Source organism: Miniopterus natalensis, chromosome 6, assembly GCF_054644295.1.
Source record: "Miniopterus natalensis isolate mMinNat1 chromosome 6, mMinNat1.hap1, whole genome shotgun sequence".
In the NCBI taxonomy this organism is placed as follows: Eukaryota; Metazoa; Chordata; class Mammalia; order Chiroptera; family Miniopteridae; genus Miniopterus; species Miniopterus natalensis.
The window spans coordinates 89,513,119-89,529,762 of record NC_142086.1 but is presented as its reverse complement, the minus strand read 5'-3'; the positions used below and the strand labels follow the sequence as shown (position 1 = coordinate 89,529,762).

The 16,644-nt window shown below is 56.0% G+C and overlaps 1 protein-coding gene across 2 annotated transcripts in view; it reads left to right on the top strand.

The window, feature by feature from the left end:
* Nucleotides 1-16,644, top strand: part of RUNX1 (RUNX family transcription factor 1) — a 187,791-nt gene that overhangs the window by 16,127 nt on the left and 155,020 nt on the right. The window lies entirely within an intron of this gene.

The window sequence follows — 16,644 nt, the reverse complement described above, 5'->3', positions numbered from 1 at the left end:
GAGCCCCTGACTGGTTTTGATGATGTCAGAATGAAATCTTCGTGACGTTTCAGGGTTTGGCAGAGCTTAGCAGAACTCATTTCCACGCCTGGCAGCTGGCTCCCGCTCGGGCGTGACCTGTGCGTTCTGGGCGGCGCGTCCTCTCCTGGTGCCCTCGCAAACTGCGCGTTTCCTAGTCGTGTCACTCAGACCAAAGACCATACCTGCTGCTAATTAAACGGGACTCGAGAACACGTGGTTTAAAGTGAATGCCCCAAGACCCTAAAGTTAGTCTGAGGTCAAGTTGGGCCTAGACTACTCACACACAGGCCCGAATTCTGAACAGCGTGGACACGGGGGAGGTTGAGCTGCGAGATGCAAATGTGTTCATCAGTGGGAGAGGGCTGGATCCGGTTGGGTTTGTTTGTGGGGTTTTTTTGGTGTGTTTTCATGGGTTTGGCACATCTCACCTCTCCCCCGCCCTCTCTGGCTCAGAACCTAATCCGGACTCTCCTGGATCCCTGAAGATGTTCCCAATTGGGATATTAAAAGCCCCTTAATTCGTTCGAACATCCCTAACCCTCTGGAGCATAAAGGAATTTTCTTTTCCATTAGCAAGGTGGCTGGTGCAGAACCAGAGGCCCAGGAATAAATCCGGCTCAGGGGAGGTGCAGACGGGACACCCTTCAGGATTCGCAAGCGGCCTGTAGCCTAGACAAACACTCCTAACAAGAAGTTTGTGAAGGCTCCGACAGGAATCCTCCAGAGGCTTGCACAGGGAGTGTGGCCTTTGGACCCTGGACCTTGGCAGGAGTGCAGAGCCTCAGGCCCCAGCCCTGCGTTGTGGCAAAAGCCTGGGGGCGGGAGGTGCATGCACTTTACAGTCGGAGGAATGCGTCCTAAATCTGCGACCTGCCCCCATGACTCAGGCCTGCCTGCTGGGAGGCCTGGGAGCTGGGGCAGGGGTGCAGGGTGGCCCCCCCTCCTGCCTCCGCCCCCCCCCCCCCCCCCCCCCGCGCTCTCCCAACACTGCACCTGCGGGCTCCCTCCTCCCTGGACGGCCTCCAGCAGGCGCCTGCCCCCGCGCACCCCAGGGTGGGGCCGCACTACCTCTTTTCTCTCTAAGAGCCGGGATGCTGCTGACAGCCTCAGATGGAGGCATCCTGTTTGTCGAAAAATAAACCGGCAGTTAAAGCAGGGTTGCGAGAGCGAGAAAACCGCAGGCCTGCGCGCCGCTGATAACGCGCGGGCGGCAGCTTTTGCAGAAGTTCCGTCGCTGCAGCTCCACGGGGCCGGGGCCTCGCCTCCTTTCCTGTCTCTTGCAGGCCCGTGCCCCCCCCCCCATTTCTGGCTGTTGCTTTCTGAGTCTCTCTTTCAGTTACTTCACCCATTGTCGCTTTTTTTCTAAAGGATCCCCTCGCCGCTGCTGCAGGAGGGAGGGAGGGACCCCCGGCTCCGCCCTGGGCCTGTCTGCGGGTATGGGGCTCACACTCACCAGCCGTCATGAAAACGACAGTTTAAGAGAAGCCCAAGTGCTCTCTTCTGTAGCGCGTAATGCTTTGACCTGGCTTAAGAATTTTTTTAAAGAAAAAGCCATCCAGATGAGACCTGTAGTCCCAAAATGTTGTGTGAAAGGAACCCCAAAGTCCAGCCTCAAGATTGTGCTCTGTCTTGGAGCAGGCTGACCTGGCCCGATTCCCTGCGGTGAATGAATAATTACCCACCTTCCCCTTTTGGGGGATATTAAAAGCTCTTTCCCCATTTGCCTGTTATCAGATAAGCAAAGCAGATGAGAAGTCAGTGGGTAACCACAGGTACAACCACAGTATTAGCTGGAAACCAAGAGACTTGACCCTCGAGGCAAAGGGTGTAATTGAGAATCAACCCGAAAATAGTTTCGCACAAGCTGCAAAAGGCCGTGTTCTCAAATCAGTAATATGGACTCTGAGCCCAGAAGGAGCAACCCTACAGCGAGAGCGCGAGAGCCTCCCCCGCCGCAGAGAATGGCCCCGGCTGGGCTTGATCCGAGTCCCCGGGACGGGACCGCTGTGCCTCCAAGGCCCTGACGGGGCCGCAGCCTCCAGCTGCCCGGCCTGAGCCTCTCTTCCTGAGGTTTCAGATCTGCTTCTGTGTTTCTTTCTTCTTTGTCCAAAAACGTAGGGTGGGAACAGACTGTGTGCTTTCCTTAACCTCCGTGTTCGAAATGAGCGACTGCCCTGGGTCACCGAGAACCTACCTTACTCGTAAGGATTCCCAGAGGGCCCCCCGTTTCCCACGCCCTCCCCTAGGGACCGCGGGTCCCCTGGCTCTCCCGTCCAGCAGTCCTCAGGGAGCATCACTCCTCACCCTCTTATCCGCGAGCCCCCCTTCCCGCTTCTACGGCCCGGTCCTTTGCCCTGCACCCCACGCGTGGCCGCTGGCTGAGTCGCCTGTTCTCCCGGGCGAAGCTCCTTTGCGCCTGATCCAAGTAAATCGAGTCCCACACATTTTGGCTACTCCGGGCGTGGACTTCAATAACGAATAAGCGCACTTGCTGATGAAATAAAGGAGTGAAGACCCAAGTCAAGGGTGCTTCGTACTTGGGGAAACAGGAGAGGGGGAGCGGGTGTGGACGGTCAAGCGCGGTCCAGTGGGGAGCGTTGGCTGTCTCTCGAGACTGGTGTGGGCGTGAGAAGCCAGAGGAGATGGGACGCCAGGCCACGAAGGGCTCTGAATGCACTTAGAGGGAACTTTCTTTCCTGGGCAATGACCCAAATCGGTGCATTATTATTTCATTATTTACTTTGCAGGCCTCATTGAAATGTCCTTAATGGACTTCCTTCTCATTTAAACATGATCATAAACAAATGAATAAAAAGATTATGACAAGAAAATAATAGATCTGGTTTTAACGACATATTCTGGACTTTACACGTCGATAATTGCGGTGTCCTTCAAAGCTGTCCTCTGGGAGGCTCCGCCCTCATTCCAGCAGCTCCATTATTATTTTCAGCATTTTCGGAGCTGCTCCTTTGAAATGGCTGCCAGGGTCAGTTTATTGGTGAAACAAGTAAAACAGCCTCCTGACTTTCAGGTCACACCTCATCTTTGGCCACGTTGAGCATTACCGGCTTCATTAGCCACCTTAGAGGTCACTTCATCTCAGTCTTAAAGGGCTTCTGGCTGTTTCTAAAATCAAACCCACCGCTGGTTCCAGGCACCTGATTATTCCAGAGAATACAAACGGCCCCCTTCTCTTTTAAAAGAGGAATTCCACCCGGATGCTGAGAATTTCAGCATCACTACAACATCATGTAACGTTGCAAAGTATCCCTGTTGAACGAAGCAATATCGTCAGCCTGCAACAACCAGCATGGGGTTGAAAAAGTCACCGTCAGCTTACAGTCACACAGGGTTAAAAAGAAAACACAAAGTCTGCCGGCCTGGTGCGCTCATGTAAACCTTTAGGCTGAAGTCAGTGCCTGAGCAGGAACTTAACTGCACAACTGGCCCTCGCTGTCTGAGAAGTCAAAAGAAAAAGATGCAGAAAGTAAGTTAAAATTCTGTGGAGTCTTCTGGGAAATGCCGAGGTCGGCGTTCACCCCAGGCACGCTCTGATTGTTAACAGCAGGCAGAGAAATGCACCGTGGTGCGTCGGGGTATTGGTTTGACGGCTGTGCCCGAGATCCCTCAGCCCTGGGGCTCGGACGAGACCGAGTGTGTGCGCCTCTCGGGAAGTCTGGGCCGGCTGGTGGGGCAGCTTCATCATCACAGGGAACTGGGCTCTTCCACCCGGTGGGCTGCCCCGCACCACCCCCAGCCCCTGCCTCAGGGCCCCGCCGCGGCCCCCCACGTTCAGCCAGCACGTGGGGAAAGGTCTTCTGAGGTTTGCACACGACACCCCTGCTCACAGCAGCCCACTGCCCAGAACCCAAACACCGTGCGGGCACGTGCAGTCAGAGCAGCTGGGCAGGCGGTCTTCTCTGTGCAGCCCTGCACCAAGCTAAATGTGTGTATTTATTGGTTTGTTTCAATCTTTATATTTATATTTAATATATTAACAGATATTCACATTTATTATAAATATAAAGTTGTATATTTTATGCAAACTATAGTATATTATCTATAATAATTTAATATAATATATACATATATTAAAACATTTAACTTAATATTAAATTATACTGATGTATAAAATATAATTAATGATAATGATATAATAGAAATCTATTAACCTAGAAAATATAAATATATTAACATACATAATTACATTATATGTTTATATCTTACATAAACATTTAAATTTATAAAAATAAATATTTTTATTATTTATGTAAAGTAAATAAAATATAAGCGTAAATTTATATAAATATATTTACATATTAGATGATAATGTTATATTAACATATATTAATCCATCATATTAATGCATATTAATATGTTATTTTATATATTATATCTCTTATAATTTATAACATATTAATATATGTTAAGTAATATATATTATCATCTAACATATAAATGCACACATAATATATTTCTATTTTAGACTTTATATATATTATCTATAAGTATAAAGAAGCAGCTGGGACATCAGGAACCTCTGGCACCCACAGGAGATGTCCTGGTCACTCCCTATCCATCCCAGTTGTACAAACTCCTCAGCAGTCACCCCTCTGACCAGGCGATGCTGAGGGGACTCCTGAGCACCCCCTTTCCCCACACTGGGCTCCGGTCTCATTTATATCAGGCGCGTTGCACAGGGGAGCCCCTGGGCGCAGGGCAGGGAGGCGGCTCCGGCCCAGGCCCCGCAGGTGAGCTGGGAGCACCTGGGTGCTGTGGCCGCTGTGGGAGGGGAAGCAGATCAGTCACGGCCCCCTGCTTCTGCTTCAGCTGACCCCGCACCAGACTGGGGAGGAGAGGACAGCGGAGGAGGGGAACCCCTGGCGCCTCCCTCGGGGAAACACACCCAGCTTTCAAACCTTCCACGCTCAAGTCATCTCCCAGGAGCCCATTGTTAATTTTCAGGAGTGTTGAAAGCTGGTTGTGCAACACGGCCATCATTCAACGTGCAATTATATAAACTCACAGTTACATTAATTTACAACCGGGTAATGAGTGCTTGAAACTCATAGGGCCGAGTTGTGTTGCCACAGTTTACGACAGTCAGTGTGATCTGCACCAGCGTCCACGCGGGAAACGGAGTCGCGGGCGCAGCTGGGGTCGGGTCCGCGCGATCGCTGGAACCGCAGGTGCCGGAACTCGGGGCTCTTCTCCCGAGGGCTGCGGGCTGCGAGGAGCTGCGGGCTCTGTCCCAGTGCCTGCCCTTGACGTCAGGTGCATTGCGGGCCCTCCTTGTTTGGTCCAACTGGAGAGCCAGTGGGCTCCATCCAAATCGAGGCCAGCAAGGAGCTTCCCCTACCCCGCCCCTCGCCACGCAGTGCACAGCGAATACAGGCTCCCCAGCGCTCTCTGTCCCGCCCAAGGACTAGCGGCCTTCCTTGCCCCGGCGCCGCCAGGGAGCCAGGCTGCCTCCTTTCACCGGAGCCCGGTCCGGATTAGACATGGTCCCGGCAAACTGCTGCTGATACTTAGGTTAACAGTGTCTCAGAATAAACGCCTGTGATGTCCTCCGGTCTGTGGGTTAGGGGCATCTTCACCTGTTCCTGGAGCTCCGGCCACCCTCTTGGGAACACCGAGATACGCCGCGAGCTTGTTTTCCCTTTGTCCCGCTCCTCCCTGTGGAGAGACTGGGAGACGGGCTCTCGGACCAGCCTGCCTGGAACGGGTCCATTTGCTCCTGCCCCCGTCTCCTGGGATGGTGCCCCATCTCAGGACTGGGGGGTGGGGCGGCCCAGGCCCCCGCTCCGGCTGGGCAGGTCCCGAGGGCACTGCCCATGGTCCGCACTCGGGCAGAGCCTGGCCTCTCCCGACCTCAGCACTAAGCCATGTTCTCCAACTTGTCCCTACAAGCAAAACACAGGTGGGACTCGAAATTCAATAAGTCTGGGAGCTTTTTTCATAGCTCATTTTTAAGCTGATAATTTTGTATGGCCCTCGAATGATGTTGTAAATATCCAGTGGCCCTTGGCAGAAAGATGGTTCCTCACCCCTGCCAGAGAGACACAGATGGCCGCGGTGGGGTGGGGCGGCTGAGGGATAAACGTCAAACACCCGTAAGGGCCAGAAATCTCCCCACGGGGTTTCAGTGGACGAAAGCCACCTGTCCACCAGGTGTGCCAATGATCACACAGGAAGGAGGTGGCACAGGAGCACCTATTGAGCACCTGCTGTATTCCAAGCCCTGGGCCAGAGGAGGGTTCTACCTGTGTCATCTCCCATTAACCTCACAGGAACCCTGTGGGGAGGCGCTGCCCCATTTTAGAGGAGACAAAACCAAGGTTCAGAGAGGTGACCAGGTCACCCGAGGTCAAGAGCTGTTGAATAACAGAGCAGAGCTGAGCCTCGGCCTCTGCGACTCCAGCACACAAGCTGTCCTGCTCCCCACGTGCAGCCGGCAGCCAGGACAGTCACTGCGTGCGCATGGGCTCGGCCTCGTTGTGAGCCGGCTGGTGACCAGCACGCGCTCCAGCAGGGCGGCCCGGGCCTCAGGGTCGCTCGCGTGGCCTGGTCACGGACTCGCAGCTGTGCAGCCAGCAGAGCCTTGCAGTGGGATGGACAACCAGGGCGCTGGGCACACTGGAAACCGCTTCTGTTCTGCGACATCGCCTGGGACGGGCCTTGGGCCTCCGTCCACAGCACACACGGCCTAGTCTGCCAGGCACCCCCAGGGCTCTGCATGGGGTGTGACCACAGGCGAAGCGGCCGGGCCGGGGCCAACCGGCCCTGCAGGCTGCACAGAGCTTCTTGCAAACAGCTCCTCTGCTAAGAGCACTGAATCAGGTGTTTGGAGCCAGGAAAAGTTTTCTCGTAAAATCAGGTTCAATGTGGGAGTTAGGTGTGTGGGTCGGCCCCCATCACAGGCCCACTGCGGAGGTCAGTGGAGAGCTGGGTCCTCGGGTAAAGGAACCGTGTGCTGGGAGGAAGGTGCAGCCGCTCCCGGGCCTGGTCCTGAGCACACAGGGAGATTGAAACTCAGGCAGCTGGGGCTCCTCCTCCCCCCTGCTCCTGCACCCCCACCCGGCCCTCCCTCCCGCGGGCAGACGTCCCAGGCCTCCCAGAGGGAGCCACGTCCCTGAATGTTCTGCTGCCTTCCCCATGCCCAGTCAAGAGATTCTGTAGCCCAAGTGAGGGGGCAGGTTGGAACAGGCGTGTGTACGCACAGGGATATTTTCTCACTCAGAGCGGTCCCTTTGAAACGCGCTCATTCCTCCCAGTGATGAAATCTTTATGGCAGAGGGAAGCACACTCCGCAGTGGTTTTGCATTTAATCTTGATTCTGCAACCAGTGAGCGCTGTGGGTCCAGTTAAGTCACTTTTCCTTCCAGGGCTCATGCCTGCTCTCCAGCTGTAAGGGGACTTCCCCAAAGTGACTTTTTCCAGGGGACGATCCTGAGAACATTGTTTTTTGAGATGCTTATGTCAGATAGCTTTCTGCTGCCCACAAAGCTCCGTTTTAGTACATTAAAGGCTCTGAGAAGGTCTGCAGTAATACACTTTCTATTCTTATTTAACTCCGTTCCTCAAACCACTTAACAAACCCTCCATGTTTTTAGTGACCCTTGTTAATACCTCATGACACACACACTCTGGGATTTGCTGAGCAGATAATTTGTAGGGAGGTGTGTTTACGATCCTCTCATTTGGAAATAAATCTCTGTTGAGCATCCTCAGAGAGACAGGGGAGAAAACCTTCCTTCCAAAGGTGGTTGACTTTTAAAATTCTCACAACTCACTTGGTTCCGAGAATGCGTAATACAGGGAATTAGACAAAACTGAGCAACTGAGAAATCCCGGTGCTGTCAAGGTCCTGTGTAACACGGAGCTGCCTCTGAGAGACCAAGAGAGAAGCCTCTGGAGTCGTTCGAGGGGTAGCGACAGGGCTGGTCTCCCCGTGGAGCCTCCCGCTGTGGTCTCCTCCCACAGCGATTCCCTGGGGGGAAAGCCCCTCAGACGCCCCTGTGTCCCCGCACCTGTGCGCCCATCGGCCAGCTGGCTCAGAGCCTCCCCCCCCCCCCACTGAGCCTGGACAAGCGTGAGGTCGCTCGGGGGACAAGGCCAGGGTGAGGGTTCTGATCGAGGTTTGGTTTTTGAGACCGGTGCTCGGCTCCTTTCCCACGCTCGCCTCGTGGGCTCCTTCCCTTGGTAAGCTCGGTGATGTGATGGTGGTGGTGACCCGTCCGAGGGCTGCCTGGCCTGTGTCCTGTGTGTAGACGTGAAGCAGAGATTCCTATTAATTTGGTCCTAGGTGTATGGAGAGTTGGTGCCGTCTTGGTTACTGTGGCTCAGAACCCGAGACATCTTCAGAAATGCCCGGGAGGCCTCCTATGCAAACCCCTTCATCCATGTGGCCCAGAATTGCAGGCGCAGGAGACTCTTCCTAATCCCTGGAGACCTTGTAACATCCCTTAAAAATCACTTTTAAAACAATCCCCCACTGTAATTTCATTCATACGCCCCTTGGTTTCCTCTCACAGTTGCAGGAAAGGAAACATAAGATGGGCGTTTGAGCTTTTGGACTCCCGATAATTAGGAAAGTACTGGAAATTTCAGCGTTAGCGCTAAAATGTGGCCCTGGCAGAAAAGCACAGAGAGACCCGTACACACATAATAGAGGAACATGCCAACCAGTACGTTTAAGCATCACTATTAAATCTGAGCCTCATGTTAGACACGGGGGATTAAACTAACGATCGTATTTGCTTTAGCAAACTATTAAAAAAAAAAAATCCTAATTCAGAGTTTGTCTCTGACCAGCTACCTCCGTAATCCCCTAGCACCTGCCGGCAGACATCCAATCGCCGGCTCCCGGGGTCAGAGGGAAGACACAAGAGAAGGCCCGGCTGGGCGGCTCACGTTACAGGCCAGCTGCTCTCCAGAGTCCGTTAAGCTGCAGGGTCCAGATCTCCTTTTGTGGCTTTTTACAGACTTTATTTGAACAGAGAAATTACAACAGCCCTGCCCACATGAAAGCCAAGGAAAGGAGCTGGCTGGGGTGGAGAGAGTGCCCCAAGTTTTACTAGACTTCAGAACAAAACGGGGAGGGCGCGGGGCAGGCCCTCTCTTCTGTTCCGAGGTAATCGATGCCCGTCTGCGCCCACCCCCTGCTGAAATGGGGACGCGCGTCCGTAGTAGGTCCCATTTGACAGCCGGCCGAGGTTTCTCCCCGGGCAGTGACCGCCTAGGGCGTCAACCCTCAGCTGGCGTTTCCGGTTAACGTGCCGACCACCTTGCCTTCCTGCTTCCTTTGCGATGCCCGGCTGGTCGGGGACCCCCTCCGTTTCGGCCCACCGCGGGGTCCACCTTGTCCCAACACGAGATCACATTCTCTGCCGGTGAGAGTGACTCCAGCATAAACTCACAGGACTCTCGAGCTTGGAAGCTGCGCCCTCACTTCTTGTGCAGGAGGAAACTGAAGCGTAGACATGTTAAGCCGTTTGGCCGAGATCCACACTCAGTGAGTGTCAGAATTTTAACCAAACCTAGAAAATAAGAACCTGGAAACAGTCGTCTCGGAAGCATTTTATTTCCTTTCTTTGGTTTTGCTCAGTAAGCTCCATTCTGCCTAAACCAGTAGTGTCCTGCGTCCCTGTTGGGGACGCGGGCGGAGACAGGGATGGGCAGAGCCAGGACACACAGCACTGGGAATGGCGGGGTGTCCATCCCTCTCCCGCTGGCCCAGCCCAGCCTGGCCTCCCCGACGCCCCCGTGGTGCATTGTGCAGGCACCTGGCAGGCTCGCGTGTAGTTGTGCCACGTCCCGGACGTAGCACAAAGTGTAATTCATACTAAAATTGGCTTGACGAGGGTGTCTTTTTTTTTTTTTTTTTTAAATTAGACCAAATTTCACGGTCTTGCACCTCAAGAATATCTCAGTGAGCAGCACTGCCCTGGCCAGTTTTCTCAGTGGTTAGAGTGGACCAAAGGGTAGCAGGTTCAACGCCCAGTCAAGGGCACGTGCCGTGGTTGTGGGTTCGATCCCCGGCCCTGGTAGGGGTATGTGCAAGAGGCAACCAGTCGCTGCGTCTCTCTCACATCGATGTTTCTCTCTCCCTCTCCCTCTGAGTGGAAATCAATGGAAAAAATATCAAAGGGTGGAGATTAAAAATAAAAAGTTGCTTCCTCCCTGTGGCAGGACTGCTGGGCGGCAGGGAAGACGTTGCACGGGACTCGTTCCAGCCTTCAGGTTAGGCAGCATTTCGCGGCCCCGGAGCCGGCCCTGCGAACACGCGGCCCCGGAGAGGCCCGCGTCCGCCCGTCAGCTTCCCCCGCGCCGGCTGGAGATCCCACGGCGAGAGGCCTCGTGGCATCCGCCGCACCGTCAGCCTGGTGGGGCTGGCGCAGGGTTAAAAGAGGCAGCGGGCTCCCCCTGGCAGATCGTGTTTCCCGCTGGTGCGGTTCTAAATTCTTCGGGGCCAGCGGGGAGACCACCGATAATTGCCTGTAATTCAACCCGCACACGACCGGCGCTCCTGCCAGCCGGCGTCGGCCTCTCCGGGCCGGTCGGGCCTGGAGCTCTCCGTGTTGTTTGCATTCTTTCTGTCCTTTGTTTCCCCTTTGGAACGGCAGCGCCTTTCACGGGAGGCTCTGCTTGACGTCTTAATGTGAGTGTAATTCCATCTCTCCCCGGAGCCCTCCCCGCCAGGCCTCCGTGATCGCCCGTCGTCAGGGCGGCCGGAGCTCCTGCTCCCACCTCGCGGCACCTGGCGCACCTGTGAGGAAGGGACAGGGCGGCCGCGAATAAACGCGTTTGAGGCGGGCCCTGGGCTCGCTGCGACCGAAGGTCGGTCTTGATGGTGAATGTCCTTGAAATGCACAGAAAGTCCGCCCAGGAAGAGGTGCACAACCTCATCCCCCCTTTTTCTTCTCCAATGCTTGGCCTGCCCCCCTGTGCTGCCTCCGGGAGTCCCCGGGCAGGGCGGGGACAGGCCTGGGCCTCGATCGCTCCCCAGGTCAGGGTGTGTCCACATCTGACATGGACGCGACCCGCCCGCGTGTACTGGGCACCGCTCACGTGGGCACCGGGCCAGCTGTCACTGGGGAAGGGAGGGCTGGGTCCGAAAAGGAAAAGTGCCCGTCTGTGGCCTTTCTGAGAAGAGCACACACAGTCCACTTGGCCTCCTGGGCGCTTTTGCGGAGGGAAACGCGTACCATAAAAACCGCCGAGGACACTTAATTTTCACTTCTCCGGCCTTCGGGGGGGGTGCTCGCCTCCCCCGGCGCGTCCCCTCTCTCAGATCCGAGGCGCCGGCAGGAGCGCCCGGCCGAAGCCACGCTGTGGCTCCTCGACGCGACGCGGAAGCCCTCGAGCGGCGGCGGCGAGCTCTGCGGGTCGTGTCTCAGAGGGTGACTGAGGGCCGGGCTCGGCCCGCCAAGGCTGATGTGAGAAACCCACGTCGTCGGAGGCCCTGGGAGGCTCTTCACGGTGGGAAGATGCCCATCCAGTAAAGGGCAACCCCGGGCATCCCGGCGGGCGGGGGTGACAGGGAGTAACGCTCAGCGCGTCGAGGCCACGCGGCGGTGCCGCCGGGGCCGCCGAAGAATCTCACACGAGGGCCACCCACGCTCCGGGAACGGCCTGAGAGGGTGTGAGGTGTGGAGGAGGCCCAGCGGCGGCCGAAGGCCGGGTTCCTCCCCCGGCAGCGTCCGCAGCAGGGCACGGTGCTCCGCTGGCAAGCGCCAAGGGTGTGTTCAGAGTCCCACCCACTGGGTGCTGAGCCGCAAGAAGGAAGCCAAGGGACAGCTGGAGTCATTAGTGTCCTTTATGGGGACAGCAGTCAGGTGCCAAGGACGAAGGTGAGATTGTGGAGACTGGTTATCAGTGTGGCACGTTTGGAGAGGTTCAGAGAGGTGGCCTCACCTGCCCAGAGTGGCCCATCGGCACAGGGACCCAGGGTCGGGTCTGGCTGTCCCTGGTTCCCAGGCGCTCAGGGTCTGAGCCACGTGGATAATTTTGTCCCAGTTTGAGCTTCTAGGGGCTCTTGTTTCCTAGAAGCACTTGATATGATAAAGTTCTGATGCAGCCAGAGACGCTGGCATCCCGTCCTGGCACCAGCATGGGGTGACCGGCATCGAGGCCGTTGTCCCCTGGCCCAAGGTCAGACCCGTGGTCGGGGCTGTGAGAGTCCCCGAGTCCCCGAGTCCCAAGTTCCCCCTTCTCTGTCCCGTTTCCTGGAGGCCACTCCCCCAGCGCATCTCCTACATTCAGTTTTCTCAGCAGCAAAAGGCAGGGAGGGCGGTTTCTACTTTAAAGAAATCTTTGTACAGGTGGGGTTAGCAAGTGCCTGTGGATTACTTTGAGAAAATGCTGAATAAATTGATAAGTAAGTTGGAAGGTGCACACCTGTGCTCTACCCAAAGCGGGCGTTTGAAAAACAATGATAAACACACTCGTCTTATTTTCATGGATTTGACCTTGTGAGTGTTTAAAGAGGCGGGGCCATTGGACGGGAGGACGGTGCTCGAGTCCCAGGCATCGCCCTTTATCTCGGGGTGGGGAGTGCTCACGGCTCATCTCGGGCGGCCGCCGGCTCCGCGTCCTGAGGGCAGCTAGTGCCCCCCAAGACTGGAGCCTGAGGGGGGCCATGGCAATGCCTGCGCTCAGGACCCGCCGCGGCTCTGTGCGGCTCCCCCGGAGAGCCCTGGGCTCCCCGGGCCAGTGATGTAATCGGGGAGCGCTCCCAAAATCCATTTAGAATAAGACCCAGATGAGTCACCTCCCCTAACAGACAGCTTGCCTCCTGGTTCACTCATCATCATCAAAGTGAAGATCACGAGTCAAGTATGTGAACTTGCGAGTTGCTTGGCGTGTAGTTGTGTCTACACGGGCCTCGCGCCCCACCGGGGAGTCTCCCGTTACCGCTCGCCCCGTCCCTCGCGCGCCTGTGGGCCGGCTGCTTTCCTGCCAGCTGTCTGCCGCTCCCGCCCGGCCCCAGGCAGCTCTTGGCGGCCACGCTCGGGTCCTGCGCCACGGAGAGTAAGATGGATCGGGGTCCCTGATGACTTTCTCAGACGGGAAGCGGTTGTAGATGTCCTGGGAGCGAGGAGCCGTGCGCTGGGAAGGGAGCCGATGACTTCAGAACAGCCCAGAGAGAACACGGCTTTCAGAAAGGAGGAAACGGATGAACTCGGCACTTGCTTGGATGTAAAGTGAAGCCGCATCGCGATGCTCACACCGGGGTGCTTCGGGTGACACTAAGCTCCGTGAAGGAAAGCGTGAGGCAAAAACCGCGTTAGCAGCCGCTCGTCAGTATCGTTTCATTACAAAAAAAAAAAGAAAACTGTAGATGGAACTGTATTCATTTTTCCTGTATAAAATTTTACGTTTATTCTGGCACTCGATCAAAATCTATCCTGAGTGCCTGCCATGCCCCCGACATGTTCTGGGTGCTTAAAATATAACCGCGAATGAACACACAGACAAGAATCCCTGACCTCGTAAAATTTATATTCAAAAGTGGGAGTCAGAAAATGAAGGAGTAGACTAGACAGTGTGGGCAGATGATATAAAAGGCAATGCAGGGGAAGGCGAGGCGGACGCGAGGCGAGGGGAGTGGGCGGTGGTGGGTGAGGGCCAGGAGGAGGGGAGGACAGGCGGCCCGGGACGGCGGGTGACACCCTCGGCGGGTGACATCCTCACCTGAGGGGCGAGTCAGGGCGTGCGCGAGGATCTGGCACAAGGCCGTGCGAGGCAGGAGAAACGGCAGGCGCCCAGGCAAAGCAGGATTTAAGATGCATTTTTCCATTTAGGTGAAAAACACCCTCGGGATTTTAGCGGGGACGTCACGGAGTCCGTAGGTCGCTTTCGGTAGTATCATCATCTTCACAACGCTGAGTCTCCTAGTCCACGGACGTGGAATGTTCTCCCATTTGTCTACGCCTTCTTCAGCTTTTTCTATTTTAGTAATGTTTTGTGGTTTTCGGTGAACAAGTCTTGTCTCCTTGGTTAAATTTATTTCCCAAGTATTTTGTACTTTTTGATGCTGTTGCAGATGCAACCGGTTTTTAATATTCATTTTGGATTGTTCATCGCAAGTGCGTGGAAATACGACTGATTTTTGTGTGTTGATTTTATATCTGCGACTCTGCTGAATCCATTTATTAGATTTCCGCTTTTGTGGATGCTTGGGTCTCTCTCACATCGACGTCTCGCTCGCTCGCTCTCTCTCACTCTCTCTGAAAAGCAATGGAAAAAATATCCTCAGCGAGGGTTTAAAAAAAAATGGTTGAAATGGGAGACTTTGTGCTATAAATATTTTACCACGACTCAGAAAAATTAATAATGCACTGTGCCAGAAAAACATTGGATTGCACACTTTAAATAGGTGAGTCCCATGGCCTGTGAGTTATATCTCAGTGAGCTATTTAAGAAAAGAAAACTTTAAAAAACCCAAATAGGAGAATATCACAGCTGGAGGTGAGAAATGAGGGTGGGGACAGGCAGGTAAAGGGACCGAGTTAAGGGAAACAGCAGCTTTGCCCGGTGACAGGTCGGGGGCAGGATGTGGTCGAAAGCAGGACGGGGCAGGAAGGACGGCGAACGAAGCGGGCTCCGAAGGAGCGGCCGAGCTGGCTCTCGGGCGCGGCGGAGGCCGCCCTGTGCTTCCCGATCCTCACGCTGCGCCTTCCCAGCCCGGGGAGAACGGGCTCGCGGGGCCTGTCCCAACAGTCCCTGCAGGTGCAGGGCCACCGTCGCTAAGAGTGACCCTCCCGCCGGCCCCCCCAGAGCAGAACTCGAGCGAGGACGTCGCCCCAGGAGACAGACGTGGGAGGCAGTTGAGAGAGATCCAGAATTTCCAAACGCTGATCACAGCTGCTGCTGCCAGGGCCCAGAGCGAGAAAACAACCCTGGGAGCGGGCCCAGCGACTCGCCCCGCCCCCCGAACCCTGCGCACAGTAGGGCTGCGGTAAAGGTTTGCCGGCTGGTTGCTAAACACTGGTTTGCGGTGAAAACCGCGGGGCGGTCTTCACTGTAGACGTGAAAAGCTCCGTAGGCTTGAGCTTCCTTCCCTGGAGTTGCTCCTGGCTGCACCCGAGGGACGCGTCCCCGGGGCACCCTGCGGCCCCGTGTCGGAGATGCCTTGGCGTCTTACGTTGCCGGTTCTAACTCTGGAGACTGGTTGCTTCCATCTGGGTTAAAATTTAAGAGTCGTTTGTGTAGGAGTCAAATATTGTAAGTGTGGCTCCGACACCTTTGCTGAGAAGCTGGTCTAACTCTGCCCAACGAGGACGAAGCTCAGCCTGGGCGGAGCCGGCTCGGAAATGTCCCTTAGCCTTTGTCCAGCAGGACTTGGAATCTTCCAGCTAGATGACACCCCTGGCGCGTCCTCTAGAAAGTTCAGTCTGATGAGATGGTCCCATTTTTAAAAGAGAAAAGGGCCTGCATGGTCTTCGGCTTCGTGGGAGAGGAGACACAGATGAGACGGGCCAGGTCCTCCCCTCATTTCCACATGCTCCCCACGGGCGCAGGCCTAGCCTCATGTGGTCGCAAAGCCCGGAGCCGAAGCAGCCAGCCCCTTTCATCTCTGTCCCCACATGGTGAACACTAGGTCTTGCGTGTGTTTTTAATACTGATCTCTTCCAGGGAGTTCGGAACACACGTGTTCCTTTTAACTCCCACCAGACCCTGAGGTCTGCGAGCCAGAAAGATCATTCTCGAAGTTCGGGAAGGTCGGGGGCGGCTGTTGCGCAATCGCCCGAGGCCCAGGGAGCCCGGTCTCCCCGGCGGCCCCCAGCCCCTCGCGCTCGCACGGCAGAGCTCGGGGGCCTTGCTGTGTCTTGGTCTCGTTGCCATAAAACACAGATAGTAACACTTGCAGAACAGACACTAAAAGGAATGCGTTTGTGATCTTCGGAGGGCAGGCGGCCTGTTAACATGTGCTCGCAGTGTGTCCCGGGCAGGCCTGCAGCCGCAGCCTCCCGGTGCCACCAGAGCCGCTCCCGGAGCCTGGGCCAGGAGCAGCCAAGCGCCGCGGCCTCCAGCCCGTCCCCGGGTCCAGCTGGCAGGAGATTAAGGGCCGCTCTGCCCAGCTGTGGTCCCTGCCGGCCCGCAGGCCTGGATTCAAGGGCCCCAGTGCCTGGTGGCCACTGTAAGTCGCCAATTCAGCCTCACGACGGACCCGCCCGCGACCACGTGCCTGCCTCGGGTCACGTCCGCTGAGCCCCCCACCTGCGGGCCAGGGCAGCGGAGAGTGGCACTGGCCCCGTCGAAGACGACGGTTTCGCTGTGGGACACGGATTTGTTGGCTGTGTCTTGGGTGGATATTTAGTGGGATGAGAGGGTTTGTGGTTTGTCTCGGTCTTGAGAAGAGAGGTTGGCAAGATGAGATGAGGTTTGGGCTCACGGGGACCTGGCCCTGTCTTCAGACTTGAGGTTCAGGGTGCCCAAGGCCAAAGGAAGGTCCTCTGGGGGGGGGGACAGATGGGGGCACACCGCCAGGAACTGCCCCGTTATCTCTGAAAGTCACGCGGTGCCGCCTGGACAGCGGGTGGCCCTCCTGAGGGAGCCGCAGGGACGTTCTCAGGGAAACAGGGCTGGTCTCCGTGGCCCCCACTCCGGTCCCCTTTC